This window comes from Hemicordylus capensis, chromosome 3 (assembly GCF_027244095.1).
Source record: "Hemicordylus capensis ecotype Gifberg chromosome 3, rHemCap1.1.pri, whole genome shotgun sequence".
Taxonomy (NCBI): Eukaryota; Metazoa; Chordata; class Lepidosauria; order Squamata; family Cordylidae; genus Hemicordylus; species Hemicordylus capensis.
Window position 1 is genome coordinate 108,106,395 of NC_069659.1, and position 15,099 is coordinate 108,121,493.

Genomic DNA, 15,099 nt, shown 5'->3' on the forward strand with positions numbered 1-15,099 from the left:
TCTTTACCTTTACATAGCATGTACCCTTGGATTCTACATTACAGTGAGTTATATTTAGACCTTTGGCTAGATCCTCCTTCTCCAGTTGAAGAATCTGGAGAATTGCTTTGCAGTTATACAATCCACTTCAAATAGGCCACTCTTTTGCAAAAGTCTGTTTCATAAGTAGTTCACCTTTATCTGTGATAGAACATTGTTTTTCTTTTAATTTCACTTCATAACCTTTCTCAGTAGCATACTTAACTGACATGAGACTGGACTCAAGTGTGTGCGCAAACCACGCATACCCAACAGTCAGTTTCACTGTTTCTCCTTTTTGCAGTTTGCAATGTAGCCTTCCAGACCCTCTACATTCAGCAAACATCTGCACTCCATCTGCTAGAAAAATGGGAACCTTATAATTTTTGTCCAGCTTAGTAAATCTTTCTCTTTCTTTAATCAGCTTGTTGGTTTCACCTGAATCAATACAAATTCCAAGATTACGTTTTGTAGAACTATCTCTTAAGTTCTCTCTGTTATCAACATATATTTTATGTTTGTCAGATTTATCCTCTTCTTGTTTCCATGTATTTTTGTATGTATGCTTAGGTGATTCAATCATCTTGAAATGTGGTTTCACCTCCTTTATAGTTGCAAATTCTTTGTTCTGAGGACATTGAGCCTTCATATGTCTTGGACTTCCACAGACAAAACAAATTTATCAAATTTAAAATTATCAAATCTTTCTTTTGGTAATTTTTAAAGCATTTTCTTCACATGATATTTAATTTCTGCTAATTGCCTCTGCACAATTTAAAGTCTTCCAAGTGGTTTACGAACTCCAAATTCAAATCATCTTTGGCCTCCAGTACATTTACAATAGGCTCAAAATGCTCAGAAAGACCGCTTAATAACAATCCAATCTTAGCTGTATCAGGCAAAATTACTTCCTGTGCTTGCAGCTAGTGTGAAGTCTCCAACATCTTGTTTATATGCTTAGACAGATCTTTTCCCGCCTTTAGTTTCTTATTACATATCTTTATAATTTTATGAATCTTGGAGACAGCTGACTTTCTTTCATACAATTTCTTCAGAGTCTCCCACATGTCTTTTGCATGCCGTTTATTTTTTTAAAATGCAGCAGTATCGAGTCACTCTATAATACAATAATTTGGTAACAAATTATTCCAATGTCTTTATCAACTGCATTGTCTCAGGCTTGTCTTTCTTCTCCTTCTTTGACAGGGTGTTCTGTGTGCTAGACCCTGCTGATTCCATGACTTTTAAGGAACATCTCCATTTCAAAAGACTACAGCTCAAAATCTGGACCTTGTAACTTCTCAGTCCTCTGTAGCACTTGTCCTGCCTCCATCTTTGAGAAACTTATTCATCTTTGAGAAACTCCATCTTTGTTTTCTTATTCAGGCTAATTACTTTTTTCACCAATCTCAAAGCTCTGGGCCCATAACCCTGTTGAGGGTGCACGAGAAACATTGAAACCCTCACACAGCCGAGTATGCTCTGGTAGAAAAGAAGTTTAGCCCAAAAAATGATATGGAGACAGTAGGCTGAGTTCCAAAAAGAAATAAAGTTTTATGAAGAAACTACAAGTTAAACATCACATACTGAGAGAGAGAGCCATTGAACATGTTCAAACAGGCAGCTTTCAACTGAACAGTTCTAACTGACTCTTTACTGACCAACACAGATCTATTAACATATCCTCATGGCTCTAGTGGCCAGAAGTTACTGTAATGCTAGGAGCAAATCTTTAGAATTCTTACTTTTAACATGAACATGGCCACCAGCTGCCCAAGAGCAGTTTAAAACTGCAGCAGCACATATGACCAAAAAAAAGGGAAGAAGGTTGGACAAGCTCAGGGCAGAGCCACCATGGTATGCCCTGCTTCACAGGACCTGGGACACCATTCCCATGGATCTGACCCCACAGCCAAAGCCATAGCCCCTGCTTCTGATGTCAGGCATGGTGAGATTCAGAAATGAGGCTGCTTGGCCCATTTGGAAGCCACTTCAGCCAGCATTGGGATTCCAACCTGGTGGCCCCTATTTGTGATGCCCTGACCACACTGCCTGCATCTGATGTCATATGCAGGGGGCATGGTCAGATGTTGAAATGGGGCCACTTGACCCCATTTGCAAGCCACTTCAGCCAATGCTGAGATTCCAATCTGTCTGGGAGCACTTCTCTCTGCTTTTCAAAGTAGAGAAGGCACTCCCAATCAGGTTGGAACCTCAGCAATGGCTGAAGCAGCTTGCAAACAGGGCTGAGTGGTCCCGTTTCCATGTCTGTCCATGCCCCCTGCATATGACATCAGATGCAGTCAGGTCATTTGGATGTTAGTGCATGCGCCTTTCATCACAAGTAGAAACTGCCAGCTGGCAGCTTGCTACACCACTGGACAGGCTCTGTTTTCTTCCTACCTTACTTTTAAATTGGTTAGCAGATCTGGGCTACCCAGGATCAGAGCTACTGGGTCAGAAGATCTCCTGGTTCCCGAGATTACCATGGATTCCTGGGTTAACCCTGTCCTACCCAGGAATCTGTGGTCATGAGAACAGGCTCAATGTATCTTTGTGACCACTTGGCCAATATCTGACTGTTATCTATTGAATAGACCCCAAAGTAAAATAATTTAGCTCTTTGACCCATCTACATTAGACTGATATTCACATAATATTGATATTGATATTCACACAATAATATTGCCTTAGGGATAATCTTCGTTTTAAAATCTGCTTCTGGAATAATTCAGTGAAGATCTCATTTAGTGCTGAAACATATTTTTAAAAGATGGATTATTATACAATTATACTATTGTATGAATCAAATGATATTTGGGTTCATATAGAATGACATTTCATTATGATAGTCATTTATTTGTGTGGTATAATTCATCTTTGTTATAATTTAAGCTACAATTCAATGATATATTTCACTTCATGATATTATGCCTTTTGATCTTATATATGGTATTGGTGGTTATGCTTTAATGTTCTGTTGCACTGTGCATTGGGGATCACTTTTATTCCTTGTTGCTTTTTCTGTTGACAATGGATACATCCATTCTCCAAACATTTATTTACATGCCTCATTCAGAAAAACCTGTGCTTTCTTTCCCAAAGCTCCCTATGCATATCTAGTGATCAAACACTGCAGTTCTTAATGTGAAATGTTATCTTTTAGGTGCAGAAAGGAAACAACAAACATAGCTGTGATCGAAAGTGTGCTTTCATATTGTGATACCAAGCTGTGCTCAAAGTGAATGAGACAGGTTGTTTTGTAAGAATCCACAGCCAAGTGTATATCAATAACATTTTATAAAAGAACCGTTATCCAAAATAGAACTGAAATTTGCTCCCAATGATTCTGACCCAAATTTTGATGACAAATATGGTCCAGATATTTTTGATGACAAATATTCTGAACGCTGTTCCAAAAGTGGATGTTTGTGTTTGATATACAACAATAGGCATACTTTGAAGAAATGAACAAAGATATCTACTACATACTATACAAAATACATCAAAAACAGACCCTGCCCAAATAGACTTACAAAGACCACAAAAACAAAATAATTAAAAACATAAAATGTTAAAAGGAAAGATGATGAATAAACCTTCTTTTAAAGCATTATATTCTATTCATCTTATTTTTAAAAGATGAATCTTGACATGTTCCTAAACAAGCAAAAATAAATTAACTAGGTATCAACCATAGATGAATTCCATAAATAAGGAACAAAACATGAAGAAAAAAAGAGAAGCATGAAGCATAACAAAAACAGATGTCCAGAAAAGTATGACAACTGAAAAGGTGAATAATTAGAAATAAAAGACAAAAAGTATTTAGGAGCCAGAGGCAGGTCCAATGTTATGATCAACAGCAGGAAAGGTGGCCACCATCTTTTTTTGCTTTTTAACAATCCTATGTACCCTGAGTCACAGTCAGCTGTGATGAATGGCCCCCAGAAACCTGGAGACAATGCTGGGGAAAACTGACATATTGCACTTAAATAACGTTACCTTAGATTGATTGTGAAATGGAAAAGGCAACAGTACAAAGAAATCAAAATCAGAGAAACATGACCACGTTTGAATTCAGAAAAAAAATTAAAGGGATGTAGAATGCAAAGAGTTCCAGATGCATATTATTTATTTTAAAACATTCTAAGCAGCTCTTCAATTAAACTATCACGATAGTGTACAATAAATAATGAAAAATAAAAAATGAAGTATGTATACAGCTACAATTAAACAGAACACAGCCCATAAAATGAAACAACATTCAGATGAAATATGAAAGACTGTCTAAATTACAATTATAATAGCCAAGTGTGACAAAATAGGATGATCCAAATTGTTGGTAGAAACAGCAGGAAGAAAAGAATGAATTTTACCCATGTTTACAACTGAAAATGATAAGCCATCACTTTCGGTTCAATATAAAAAGAGAAATAAAGAGGAGTATAAAAAATCCTTTTGGTTTTGAAGAGGTAAGAATATAGTAATATCAACAGATAAAGAAACAGTGCAAGAAGAATCTGGAGGGGCGGAGAAGGAAAATCTGTCTTTGAAATATTTAACTGAAGGAAATGAACAGACAGCCATGAGGAAAACAAGAGTAGAGATTAGCAAGAGCAGATGAGAGATCAGAAGAAAAAAAAACCTGGATATTGTCAGAACAGCTAGCTTAATAAATACCAAAATATTTCTTATTTAAAGTGTTTAAAAACACATAGTATATGTAATATATACAAAATTAAAGAATATTTCATTGATACCAAAAGTATGAATAAGAGAACTCTGAAGATGAAAATAAATACCCCAGACAAGTCACCAGGTACAGAACTCTGAGAAACTCAGTATGTTGGGGTACAGTAAATGAAAGAAAACCTTTAAGAGAAACTTCAAAATAATGAGGGCTGTCATCACAAACAGCTTTCTAGGAAGTGAGCACCACTGAAAATAATGACATTTATTGCAAGTAAACACTCATAGGATTGTGCGGCACAACCATAAGAAGAAACCCAATGAGCCCCTGGTGGCGCAGTGGTAAAACTGCCGCCCTGTAACCAGAAGGTTACAAGTTCGATCCTGACCAGGGGCTCAAGGCTAACTCAGCCTTCCATCCTTCCGAGGTCGGTAAAATGAGTACCCAGAAATGTTGGGGGCAATATGCTACATCATTGTAAACCGCTTAGAGAGCTCCGGCTATATAGCGGTATATAAATGTAAGTGCTATTGCTATTGCTAATACAAAATAGAATGAACCACAAAAACAAAGATTGTACAAGAAGAAAGGAGGACAGGGTGATTAAATCAAAAAATAATGAACATAAGTGAAGATTAAAAAATGGAGTAGTGGCAAACTAGAGTTTGGATAAGGGAAAGAAAATCATCTAAGAAAATTTATGTTGAAGGATAAGCCATATTGTCAGACTGACAAGGATTAAAAAAGAGAGTTTCATAATTAGAAAAATACTAACAGTGAGAGAGAGAGAGATTCAATTAATCTGGAAAAATAAATAAATAGGAAAAGTGGGATGATAATAGTAAGACAAAAATTTTTTAAAAGCACGAGGAAGTATTACATAAAACTGGAGAAATGTAAAGCAAATATAAAGTAAGATGGCAAAATAATGGTCCCTAAAGAAAGTCTGAAAATAAAGTGCAGATGAAAGAACTGGAGCAATATGTCTGAGAAAGAAAGAAGAAATGGGATCAAGAGCATAAGTAGCTTTTGATGAGCACAAAAGAATGGAAGATATTCCAAAGTAATGGAGAGAGAGGGAGAAGCAATGTATAGAAGAACCACAAATGCTGCACATGTAGCAAAAAAGGTCCAAAGGAATAAATGGAGCAATCTTAGGTTGACCTTCAGGTTACCAAATTGATCAAAATTGATATTAAAATCATCAGATATAAAAAGGACAGAGTTTAAAATAAGGCAGAACATTAGATGAAGAAGATGGAGAAAGACAAACCACCACAAGGGTACACACATGGCATGATACTTAAAAGCACTAGAGAAACCTGACAGAGGAAAAGAAGGAATGGAGAAATGTGGGGAGAGAGCAGGCCTACTACCCACTCATATCAGTTAAACAAAACTGGAAGACAAATGAAGTGCCGTAGGCCAAAGCTACCAAGATAAATAAGAGTCAGGTGATAATATCACCCAGCCACATGCTGGAGAAGGCACAACTCTGCAGTGTTTCTAGCAGGAAGGCTGCTGGGCTTTGGCAAGCATTCAGCAGTGGTGTGGAATTGCAGCTCCGCTCAGGCTTCGATTGTGCAGCTTTCCTCCTCCCCCTCTCCCAGGCACAGAATGGACTCTGCTGATCATCCTTTAGGGGCCCAAGTTGAAATTGTTTGCTTCCTAACCAACTGGCCAGATCTGGATTCCCCCCCACCCCACCCTCCTACTCCATTCTGTTCCTCTTAATTAGGTCACAATAGGCAGGCACAGAGTGCCGGCACTGTCAGGGAGTAAAAGTAGTGCTGATGATTTGGTGAACACCTTTGGGGTGTTTTGAGATGGGTGGGGGTGCTTAATGGGTCCCTAGAGGCTTGGCAGTGTGAGAACTATGACTGAGACTCATTGCGGCATTGGAGCTCCAACAGCCGCTAAGGCTGGGGGGATTCGGTCTTCAAAGGTGCCCTCATTCCTTTGAGGTTGGCAAAGAGGAATGGGAATCCACACTGGTCGGTTCCACTGCTCTGCCTCTGATCTGTGATTGCTCTGATGGAGGAAGGATGCTGTTGTCTGGTCTCTGGCCTAAGGTTGACCCTCACTGATGGGGAAGTGTGTGAAGAATGCTACCTGCTGCTGTGACATCGATCTTAATGTTTAATAGTTATGCCCATTTCACTTGTATTGTGATCCAATATTGTCTTTATTGCCTCATCTCTTCTGGTGCAAAGGTCTGATGATCAAGGTCTTGATTTCAATCTCAATCTGGTGATCAAGGTCTCAATCAAAGCAAATCAAGAAAAACTGAGAAAGAAACTGATAATAAAAAACAGAGTTCATATTGACTGAACAGGACTACAGGGATGGCATTAACTGCCACAGCACTGAGGAAGGAGACTCATTCTCATGATAACAATAAAGGAGGAGAAGCCTCCTACCTTAGTTCAGGAGCTGGGCAAACTCCCATTTTCTGAGTTAAAAACAAGGTTGGGGGTTTGGGCAGTGATTTGTGCTAAGCACTTGCTGAGTCAGAGGGCTCCCTTCTACTCAGCAACTGTACCCAAGTCTTCAATGAGACAGGAGGAAAAGCCTCCCAGCCCAGTCAAGGCACTACCACCGAGTCCCTCTTCTCCTAGATCCCAGATTGTGACAGTTGAAATTTAATGATATTTTATATATTATAGCATTTTATAAATAACATGCAATGGTATAACATGCAATGGTATAACATGTATCCCTTGCTAACTGAGCAAAGAGGCACCTTTTAAAAGTGGTGATTCTCTATTGAGCAGGGGGAGAGCAACTGGCCCTATCCGTCCTCAGCACAGCATCCCTCCAGTGGCTGTTGCTGGGGTCTCTCTTATGTTTCTTTTTTAGATTGTGAGCCCTTTGGGGACAGGGAGCCATTTGATTCATTTATTTTATATCTATGCAAACTGCTTTGGAGACTTCGGTTGAAAAGCAGTATATAAATGTTTGTTGTATTGTATTGTATTGGTAATTGTATTTGACATTAGTATTTGAACCTATGAGATTTCACATTTGAAGCATGTCAAAATAAGAACACAATCTCTAAGACATTCACATTTTAGAATTTGCTTCAAATGTTTCCATTCAAAAACATTTTGAATGTCAAATTGGGCGGGGGGGGACACTATGAATTTTGAATAATTCCTAATATCATTTCAGCTTTAGTCCAAATAGAAATGACGATACCTTGACTTTTGAATACCACATAGACCTTTAGGTCTCTGAGCATTTGATAGAAAATACATTTAATTTTTTTCCACATTGTCTTTCACATATTTCTTCATCATCAGCCCAGTGCTCACTCATGTTGGTAATTTTATTCCCCTAATTTCTCAGGGCAAAAACTTTGGTAGTTTTTCTTGACTCTGCTTAGGTCCTATTCCCTGCTTCTTCCAGTTTGACATTGCTGCCTCAGAACTTGACTTCTGTCTGGTTCTGATTATGCCACTGCCTCTGGCCCCTTGGATCCTGAGCAGTGTTCTCTCTAATTGTTTTCATCTGTGTGCGGAATGAATTTTGTTCTGGGTGGCAGTATCAAGCCAGTGTGTACACACATGCATTCAGGGTGGGGTCTTCCTGATTCAACCTGAGTGGGATCTAAAATTAACTGAACAGACATTTTAAAAAATGTGCACGTGCATATGCCTTAGAGGGAACACTGACCCTGAGGGAGTTGACTTCCCTGGAACTTGATCTTGCCAGGTAGATCATGTCCCTGTCTCCAGTCCTAAGGCTGGCAGCCAGCTGCCTTAGACTTGGGCACCCAATAAGCAGTAAATAGACCCGGCTGAAGCTCCACAGGTTCCGGTTTATGAGCCCTTTCTCATGATCCCATGAGATGGCTTGAGGATGGGTTGTGGAAAAGGCTTCAGGAGCTTTCCTTCCCTGCTGACAATCCTGCTGCTGCCTCTTGGTGCATAGATCACATGCCCAGACATTCCGTTGCTGCCTCTGGCAGTGCAGTGGCGCGGGGGTTGGGGCACATTGTCCCAGCCCTTGGAAATCCCACGATGCACTGTATGAGTATGTGGTGCATTGTGGGGGTCACCCCCCAGGTGACAGCCAGAAGCCCGCTCCTGTGTCAGCACTAGCTGGGATCTTGAACATGAGCAGTTAGCCCGAGTCATCATTAACCTCAGCAAACTGATGGACTCCATTGGTGGGTTAGCTGCCACAGTGCCAGTGGGAGCCACTCGGCTCCCACTGGTTCTCACCAGCAGCCAGGCCCAGGCTTAGCTGCCCTAGTGTGGTCTTGGCTATTTGTGAGAACAGCCTTTAAGTTCTTATGGCACTAGTATAATGATCACTTGTAAGCCACCCAGCCTGCCTCAGATAACTCTTTTCAATAAAAAAATAAATAAATAAAATAAAATAAAATAAAATAAAATACCAAGGGAATTGTTTAAAGCTATCTGATCTCAATTATTTTTAATTCATTCTTCATGTATAGCACTGATAATAAAAACACGTGAAATATTAAGGGAAGTATTCAGAGCACCCAGTGGAACAGAATAGTTAACAAAGTACCTGAGGCTTAAAGTATCAGCTGTCAGATTTAATATCAGCAAACATTTAAGCCTAGTTTTCAGGTAACAACCCATACAGATTTTTCATAAAAGGTATTAGAAATAAAAAAAGTTTCACAAGTTATTTTGTCATTTGATAGCAGGAGAGCTGGTATAGAGAGAGATATATTTCCACACAGAAATGTAGGAAACACATAAATTGTGTTATAAAATAACACCGCAGAATGAGAGTAAACAATAATCACATAATAGAATCAATTGCTAGATCTGTTGTGTCAGTCCTGCATGGGAGTGTGCGAACCAGCTCAAGGTCAAGCTGTTTTGCCATCAAACCGGTCTTGCTCGAGGGCTTGCCCTCGAGCCAGACCAGGCCCGGTTCAGGTTGAGCCAAATCTACCAGGTGGCTCAGGGCTGGTTCGAGGGTTTCAATGTAAACAGCAAGTGTACTACTGTTCTGAGATCATGAACTCTCAAAAAACGGATGCAGCTGGCATATCAACCAAAGCTGATAGAAAGCACTTTTGGCCACTGCCTCAACCTGGGAACCAGGGGACTTCTGAGGAAGTGTGACCCCATCTCAGTCTCAGTTTGTTATCCCTCATCCAGCCCATTACTGCTTCCAAGCATTCAGGGAGGATATGCCTTCTCCCGATGATGTTAACATGGAGAAATAGATTTGGGTGTCATCAATGTACTGATAGCACCCAGCACCAAATCTCCGTATGATATCTCCCAACAGTTTCATGTAGATATTAAAAAGCATTGGAGACATTTATGGAGCCCTAAAGGATCCCATATTGCTTGTTGCACTATGAGGGACCCCATGTTGCTCAGATTTTGAAGAGCAACAGTCTCCAAGTGACACCATCTGGAATCTTCCAGAAAGGTAGGAGCGGAATCACTGCAAAGCAGTGCCTCCCACTCTGAACTTCCTCAGACGTTCCCACTCCAAACTCCCTCAGAAGGATACTATGGTCGATAGTATCGAAATCCGCCAAGAGATCAAAAAGGACCAACAGAGTCACACTTCCTCTGTCAAGTCCCAATTGGAGATCATCCATCAGGCCGAACAAGGCAGTCTCCACCCCATGGCCCATCTAGAAACCAGTTTGAAATGGTTCTAGATTTCCTCCAAGTTTCCTCCAAGACTACCTGGAGCTGAGAGGCCACCCTCTCAATCATCTTGCCCAACCATGGGAGATTGGAGACAGGCCTGTAGCTATTGAATTCCACAGGGTCCAAGGCAGGCTTCTTAATAATAGGTCTAATAATTGTCTCCTTTAAACAAGGAGGCATCCTGCCCTCCCTCAGAGATATATATATCTGTATGCGGTAAGCAGCCACCCACCCACCCCCGCCATGGAAGTCAAAAACTGGGCCAAAGCCATGTTAACCTTCCTTCTGGCCCTGCCAAACTTACCTGGTTTGCAAGCCCCTCTCCATACCCTACACTGGATGATATTGGACCAGATTATAACAAGATCCAGGAACCATGTTTGCCCCATGTCAGCAAGCGCATTATGAATAAGGGAGAGCCCTGACTGACTCACTAGGTCATTTCCCCCAAAACGTACCACCAGGATATCCGGAGGTGGATTATCCCCCAGAAATTTAAGCAGCAAAGGTAAAAATTGGGGGAATAGCATGCCCTGCCGGCCAAGCCACGTAACTGAGCCCCAGTGTCCCAGGCCAAGTTGAATTCCAGGTTCAGCACCATGTGTCCACTTGAATGCCCAAAACACAATTGAGTGCCCCATGATGAAGACCCTAGCTTGCTCGGCTGGTGACTTCACTCCTGCAAAGAAGGAAAGAACACTAGTGATTGCAGCCAACATCCTTAGCACACATACACGTGATATACCCTAGACCGCCACCGGCCAAACTGCTGTATGGCCATCCCCGGGTAACCAACCTGGTTGCCACAGATGCAGCGCCGAGCCTAAAGGAATGCAGCAACAGGCAATATATGTACACCCCAGCAGCCCTTATTCTTCCTTATTACAGCCCCAAACTGATATTGTGATAGGTGGCACCCATCGGCAGGAACAAAAAGGCACCCACTAGCAGCCCCTCATCTGGCAATGAATCGTTCCAGAGCCTGTACCAGGCATAGCATAGGACTGTCAGCCCTATGGAGGGTGACTAGCTGCCCTTTGCCCCTCTGATCGGTTTTGGAGAAACACAACTTAAGCTCAACGAAGTCGGGCCTAAGTGCCAAGACCCCCAATTGCACTACTCTGCTTGAGTGTCATTCCCTACACCTGGAAACAATTCTCCTGCCTGGAAAGCTCCAAAGAAGGCCACCAGGGCAGCTGCATGGCACAGGGCAGATTCCTAAGGTGATGAACACACCGATTTAAGGTGCTCTATAGCATCCTGCAATGCTTCAGGCATGAGTGGCAGGTGCCAATCTGGTGGTGCCGGCACTTCATGAGACCACCACTCCAGCATATGCCGAACCCTGAAGTCACCCGAGTGATCCTACAATCCTCTAGACTTTGCAAAGAATTCCAAAGCAGCTAGATGACCTGAGAGGGTGATAACAGCTAAACCCTGGGAATGCAGGCACACTAAGTACTGCATCAGGTGTTCCAGCGGGGCAGGCCGCTGCTGGCTGATTCCTACCTGCAACCTAAATTGCTGGAAGGCCCTGATTTTTTGGTCATATGCGGCATGTGTGCCTGGCACTAAAGAGGCCCCAATTGCTCTACTAGCCTCTAAGTCCCAGGACTCCACAGCCATTCGGGTATCCAGTCGGGCTGCATTGCTGCTTCCGGGGCCAGCTGATGAAAACATTGCACCTGGAAATGAGACAGGGCATCCACAATCCTATTCTGAACCCTGGGTACATGATGTGCCACAAATAAGATGTTATGTCGCAGACAGGCCAGCACAAAGGCTCTAACCAGTCCCTCACTCTCACTCTGGGAGATCGGTAAGTCTGGCTATTGCCCACTTGACCCCTGCTAATTTGACAAAGAGGCACCTTTTAACGTGGTGATTCTCTTTATTTAGCAGGGGAAGAGTAACTGGCCCTATCCACCCCAGTGACTGTTGCTGGTGTGTGTCTTATGTTTCTTTTTAGAATGTGAGCACTTTGGGGACAGGGAGCCATCTTATTTGTTTGTTATTTCTCTTTGTAAACCGCCCTGAGCCATTTTTGGAAGGGCAATATAGAAATCAAATAAATAAATAAATATTGATGACATGGACCGTGGCCAAGTTGTCACACCAGAACCATACTGATGAGTCCCTAAAGAGGTCAGCCCAAATGTGGACTGCAACTACAATGGAGAAAATTCCAAGAAGGTAAGTCCTTGGTGACATGGCAGGCCAATGCTCAGCACACCAGCGCCCCCAGCAGTATAACCCAAAGCTGAAGCTGCCAGCTGTATCAGATTGCACCTGTAAATCGGCCTCCAATAACTGGATGCTATGCCAGAAACACACCCTGTTAAATGAATCCATGAAGGAGGACCAGAGCCTGATGTCCTCCCATATTGGGACCATTACACGAATGTGAAAGTGCTGCTCCCTAACCCAGACAGTGGCATAGCATAGTCACCTCAAGAAATCCCGGCCAGGAGCCACTAACCTGCAGGCGAAGTTAAAATGGCCTATCAACCTCTGCAGTTGTTGGACAGTGACTTTCTTGGCACACCCACAATCACTTAGAAGGCCCTTCAAGGTTTCAAGCTTCTCTGTGGGAAGATGCAAGCATTCTGCCTGGGTGTCGTCTAGCTCTGTACCCAAGAATGTTAACTTGCTAGTTGGACCTTAGTCTTATCCCTGGCCAGGGGAACCCCTAATTTGCTACACATGGCAATAAAACTATGAAGTAAGTGGGTGCACTGGTTTGTACCTGCCCTGCCTAAGAAAGGAAAATCATCAAAGAAGTGAGCTAAAGAATGAAGCCCCACCCTGCGCTGAACAGCCCATTCAAACATGAAGCTGAATGATTCAAAAGCTGCGCAAGACACTGAGCAACCCATGGTAATGCCCTGTCAACATAATTGTTACCTTTAAATGCAAACCCCAAGAGGTCAAAATTATCAGAGTGAACTGGCAGCAACTGGCAGGTGGACTTGATATCACACTTGGCCATAAGTGCTCCCTGCTCACATGACTGCACCATGGACATGGCTTCATTGAATGAGGTATACCAGACCAAACAAAGCTGGATGGTAACCCATCATTGACAGAGCCACCCCAGGGAAAAGAGATATGGGGGATAAGCCTATACTCCCCAGGAGCCTTCTTGGGAACCATTCCCAAAGGAGAAACCTTAAGCGTAGGCAGAGGCAGACACTCGAACGGACCAAGCACCCTACTGAGAGTGACCTCTTTCTGTATCTTCCTGGACACCACCTCCTCCAACCACTGAACTGATTTCAAATTGTGAGCAAAACTATGCACCCTTCGGAACTGGCATGGAATTCTGAAGCCAACTGAAAACCCAGATAACAAATATTCAGCTTTCTCCCTGCTTGGAAGATCACACTACAAGTCCTGTAACACCCGAATTCTAATTGGGCTGGGCCCTTTTTCCAGACCAGCTCCCTTGAGATGCACCACCACCCCTCCTGCTCCTAGTAAACTGCTCCCTGTTACACTCCCCACCGAAACCTCTTGTGAGGCGGCAGCCAACACCTGAGTGCAGAATCCACAATCGTGTCTGAACCTGCGGGAGGAGCGTGAGCATCGCCCATTACTGTTAAACTCCCAGCAAACCAAGGGGCTTTGAACCCCCTGGGCACCTGCCACTGAGGCAGCTGGCGCTGCTGGAACCTTAGAAATCAAATGGCTGCTGTCTGCTCTCTCCCCTTGAATGGGCCTGGCTGGGGTCATAATAAGCAGCCAGCGCTCTTCATGCTACTTGTCCCAAGGTATTGCTGGATTCAGAGAAGCCCTCAGGCGGAAGGAGCGATCATAACTCTCCCATGTTTTACCCATAAAGTCCATAAGCCCCCTATGGATAATGAAAAAGTATTTAACCAGCGCAGGTCCCTTAGCAAGGTGCATCTGCATCACAATGCCCATGTAAATAGTGAACCCTGACACCCAATTTGCCCAGTTGTGTTCTATAGGTTCTATATACTTTTTTGTTTGGTGTTTTCTTTATCCCTATCCTTCTCCCCTTCCTTGCCCACTGGTTCCGGTTCTCAAAAGAGGAGCTGAAAGACATCAATGAATTCCCCCTTCTAGATCTGCTCCTTGACTGCTGGGAGGAGATGATCCCCTAATGGCAGAGTAGCATCTCCTGGTTCCTATGTTGAAGCAGATGGCCCCATTGCCCCTGTTGCTAGGGGAACCCCTGCCATTTGTTATACTGGCATCCCTTGCCAGACTTGGTTACAGGCAGTGTGAGTTGAAGGAGCACCAAGGACACCAGGGTACCATCGGTAGGTTTCTAGGCGGAATGCCATATGTGTGCATGCCAAGGGCCAAGGACCCTTGGGGTACTCACCTGTTCTAGGATCACCCAACTCACGTCCCTCTCCAATATGCTCCACAGGTGTTGGTGCAGTACCTCAAGAATCAGCGGTCAGGTCAATCGCGCCAGGCTGGGATTCAGCACAGTTCTCACTGAAACAGGTGCAGAACTCCCTTTATCTGCCTCCAATGCTGCCAATCTCTCAGAAAGGCCCTGCATTAATTCAGCTCGCTTAGCTGCCCTAGAAAGCTTTTTTTTTTTTTTGGCCAGGACCCCAGATAGGCCTCCCTTTTCCAGAACCCCTTCAGGTGCCTTGTGCTCTCTTTCCAAGGTTTCCAAATGCGTAATGAGTACCTGAATGGTCCCCATATCATTATCAACGTCATCATCGGATGAGGGCTCAGAAGGAGGAGCAG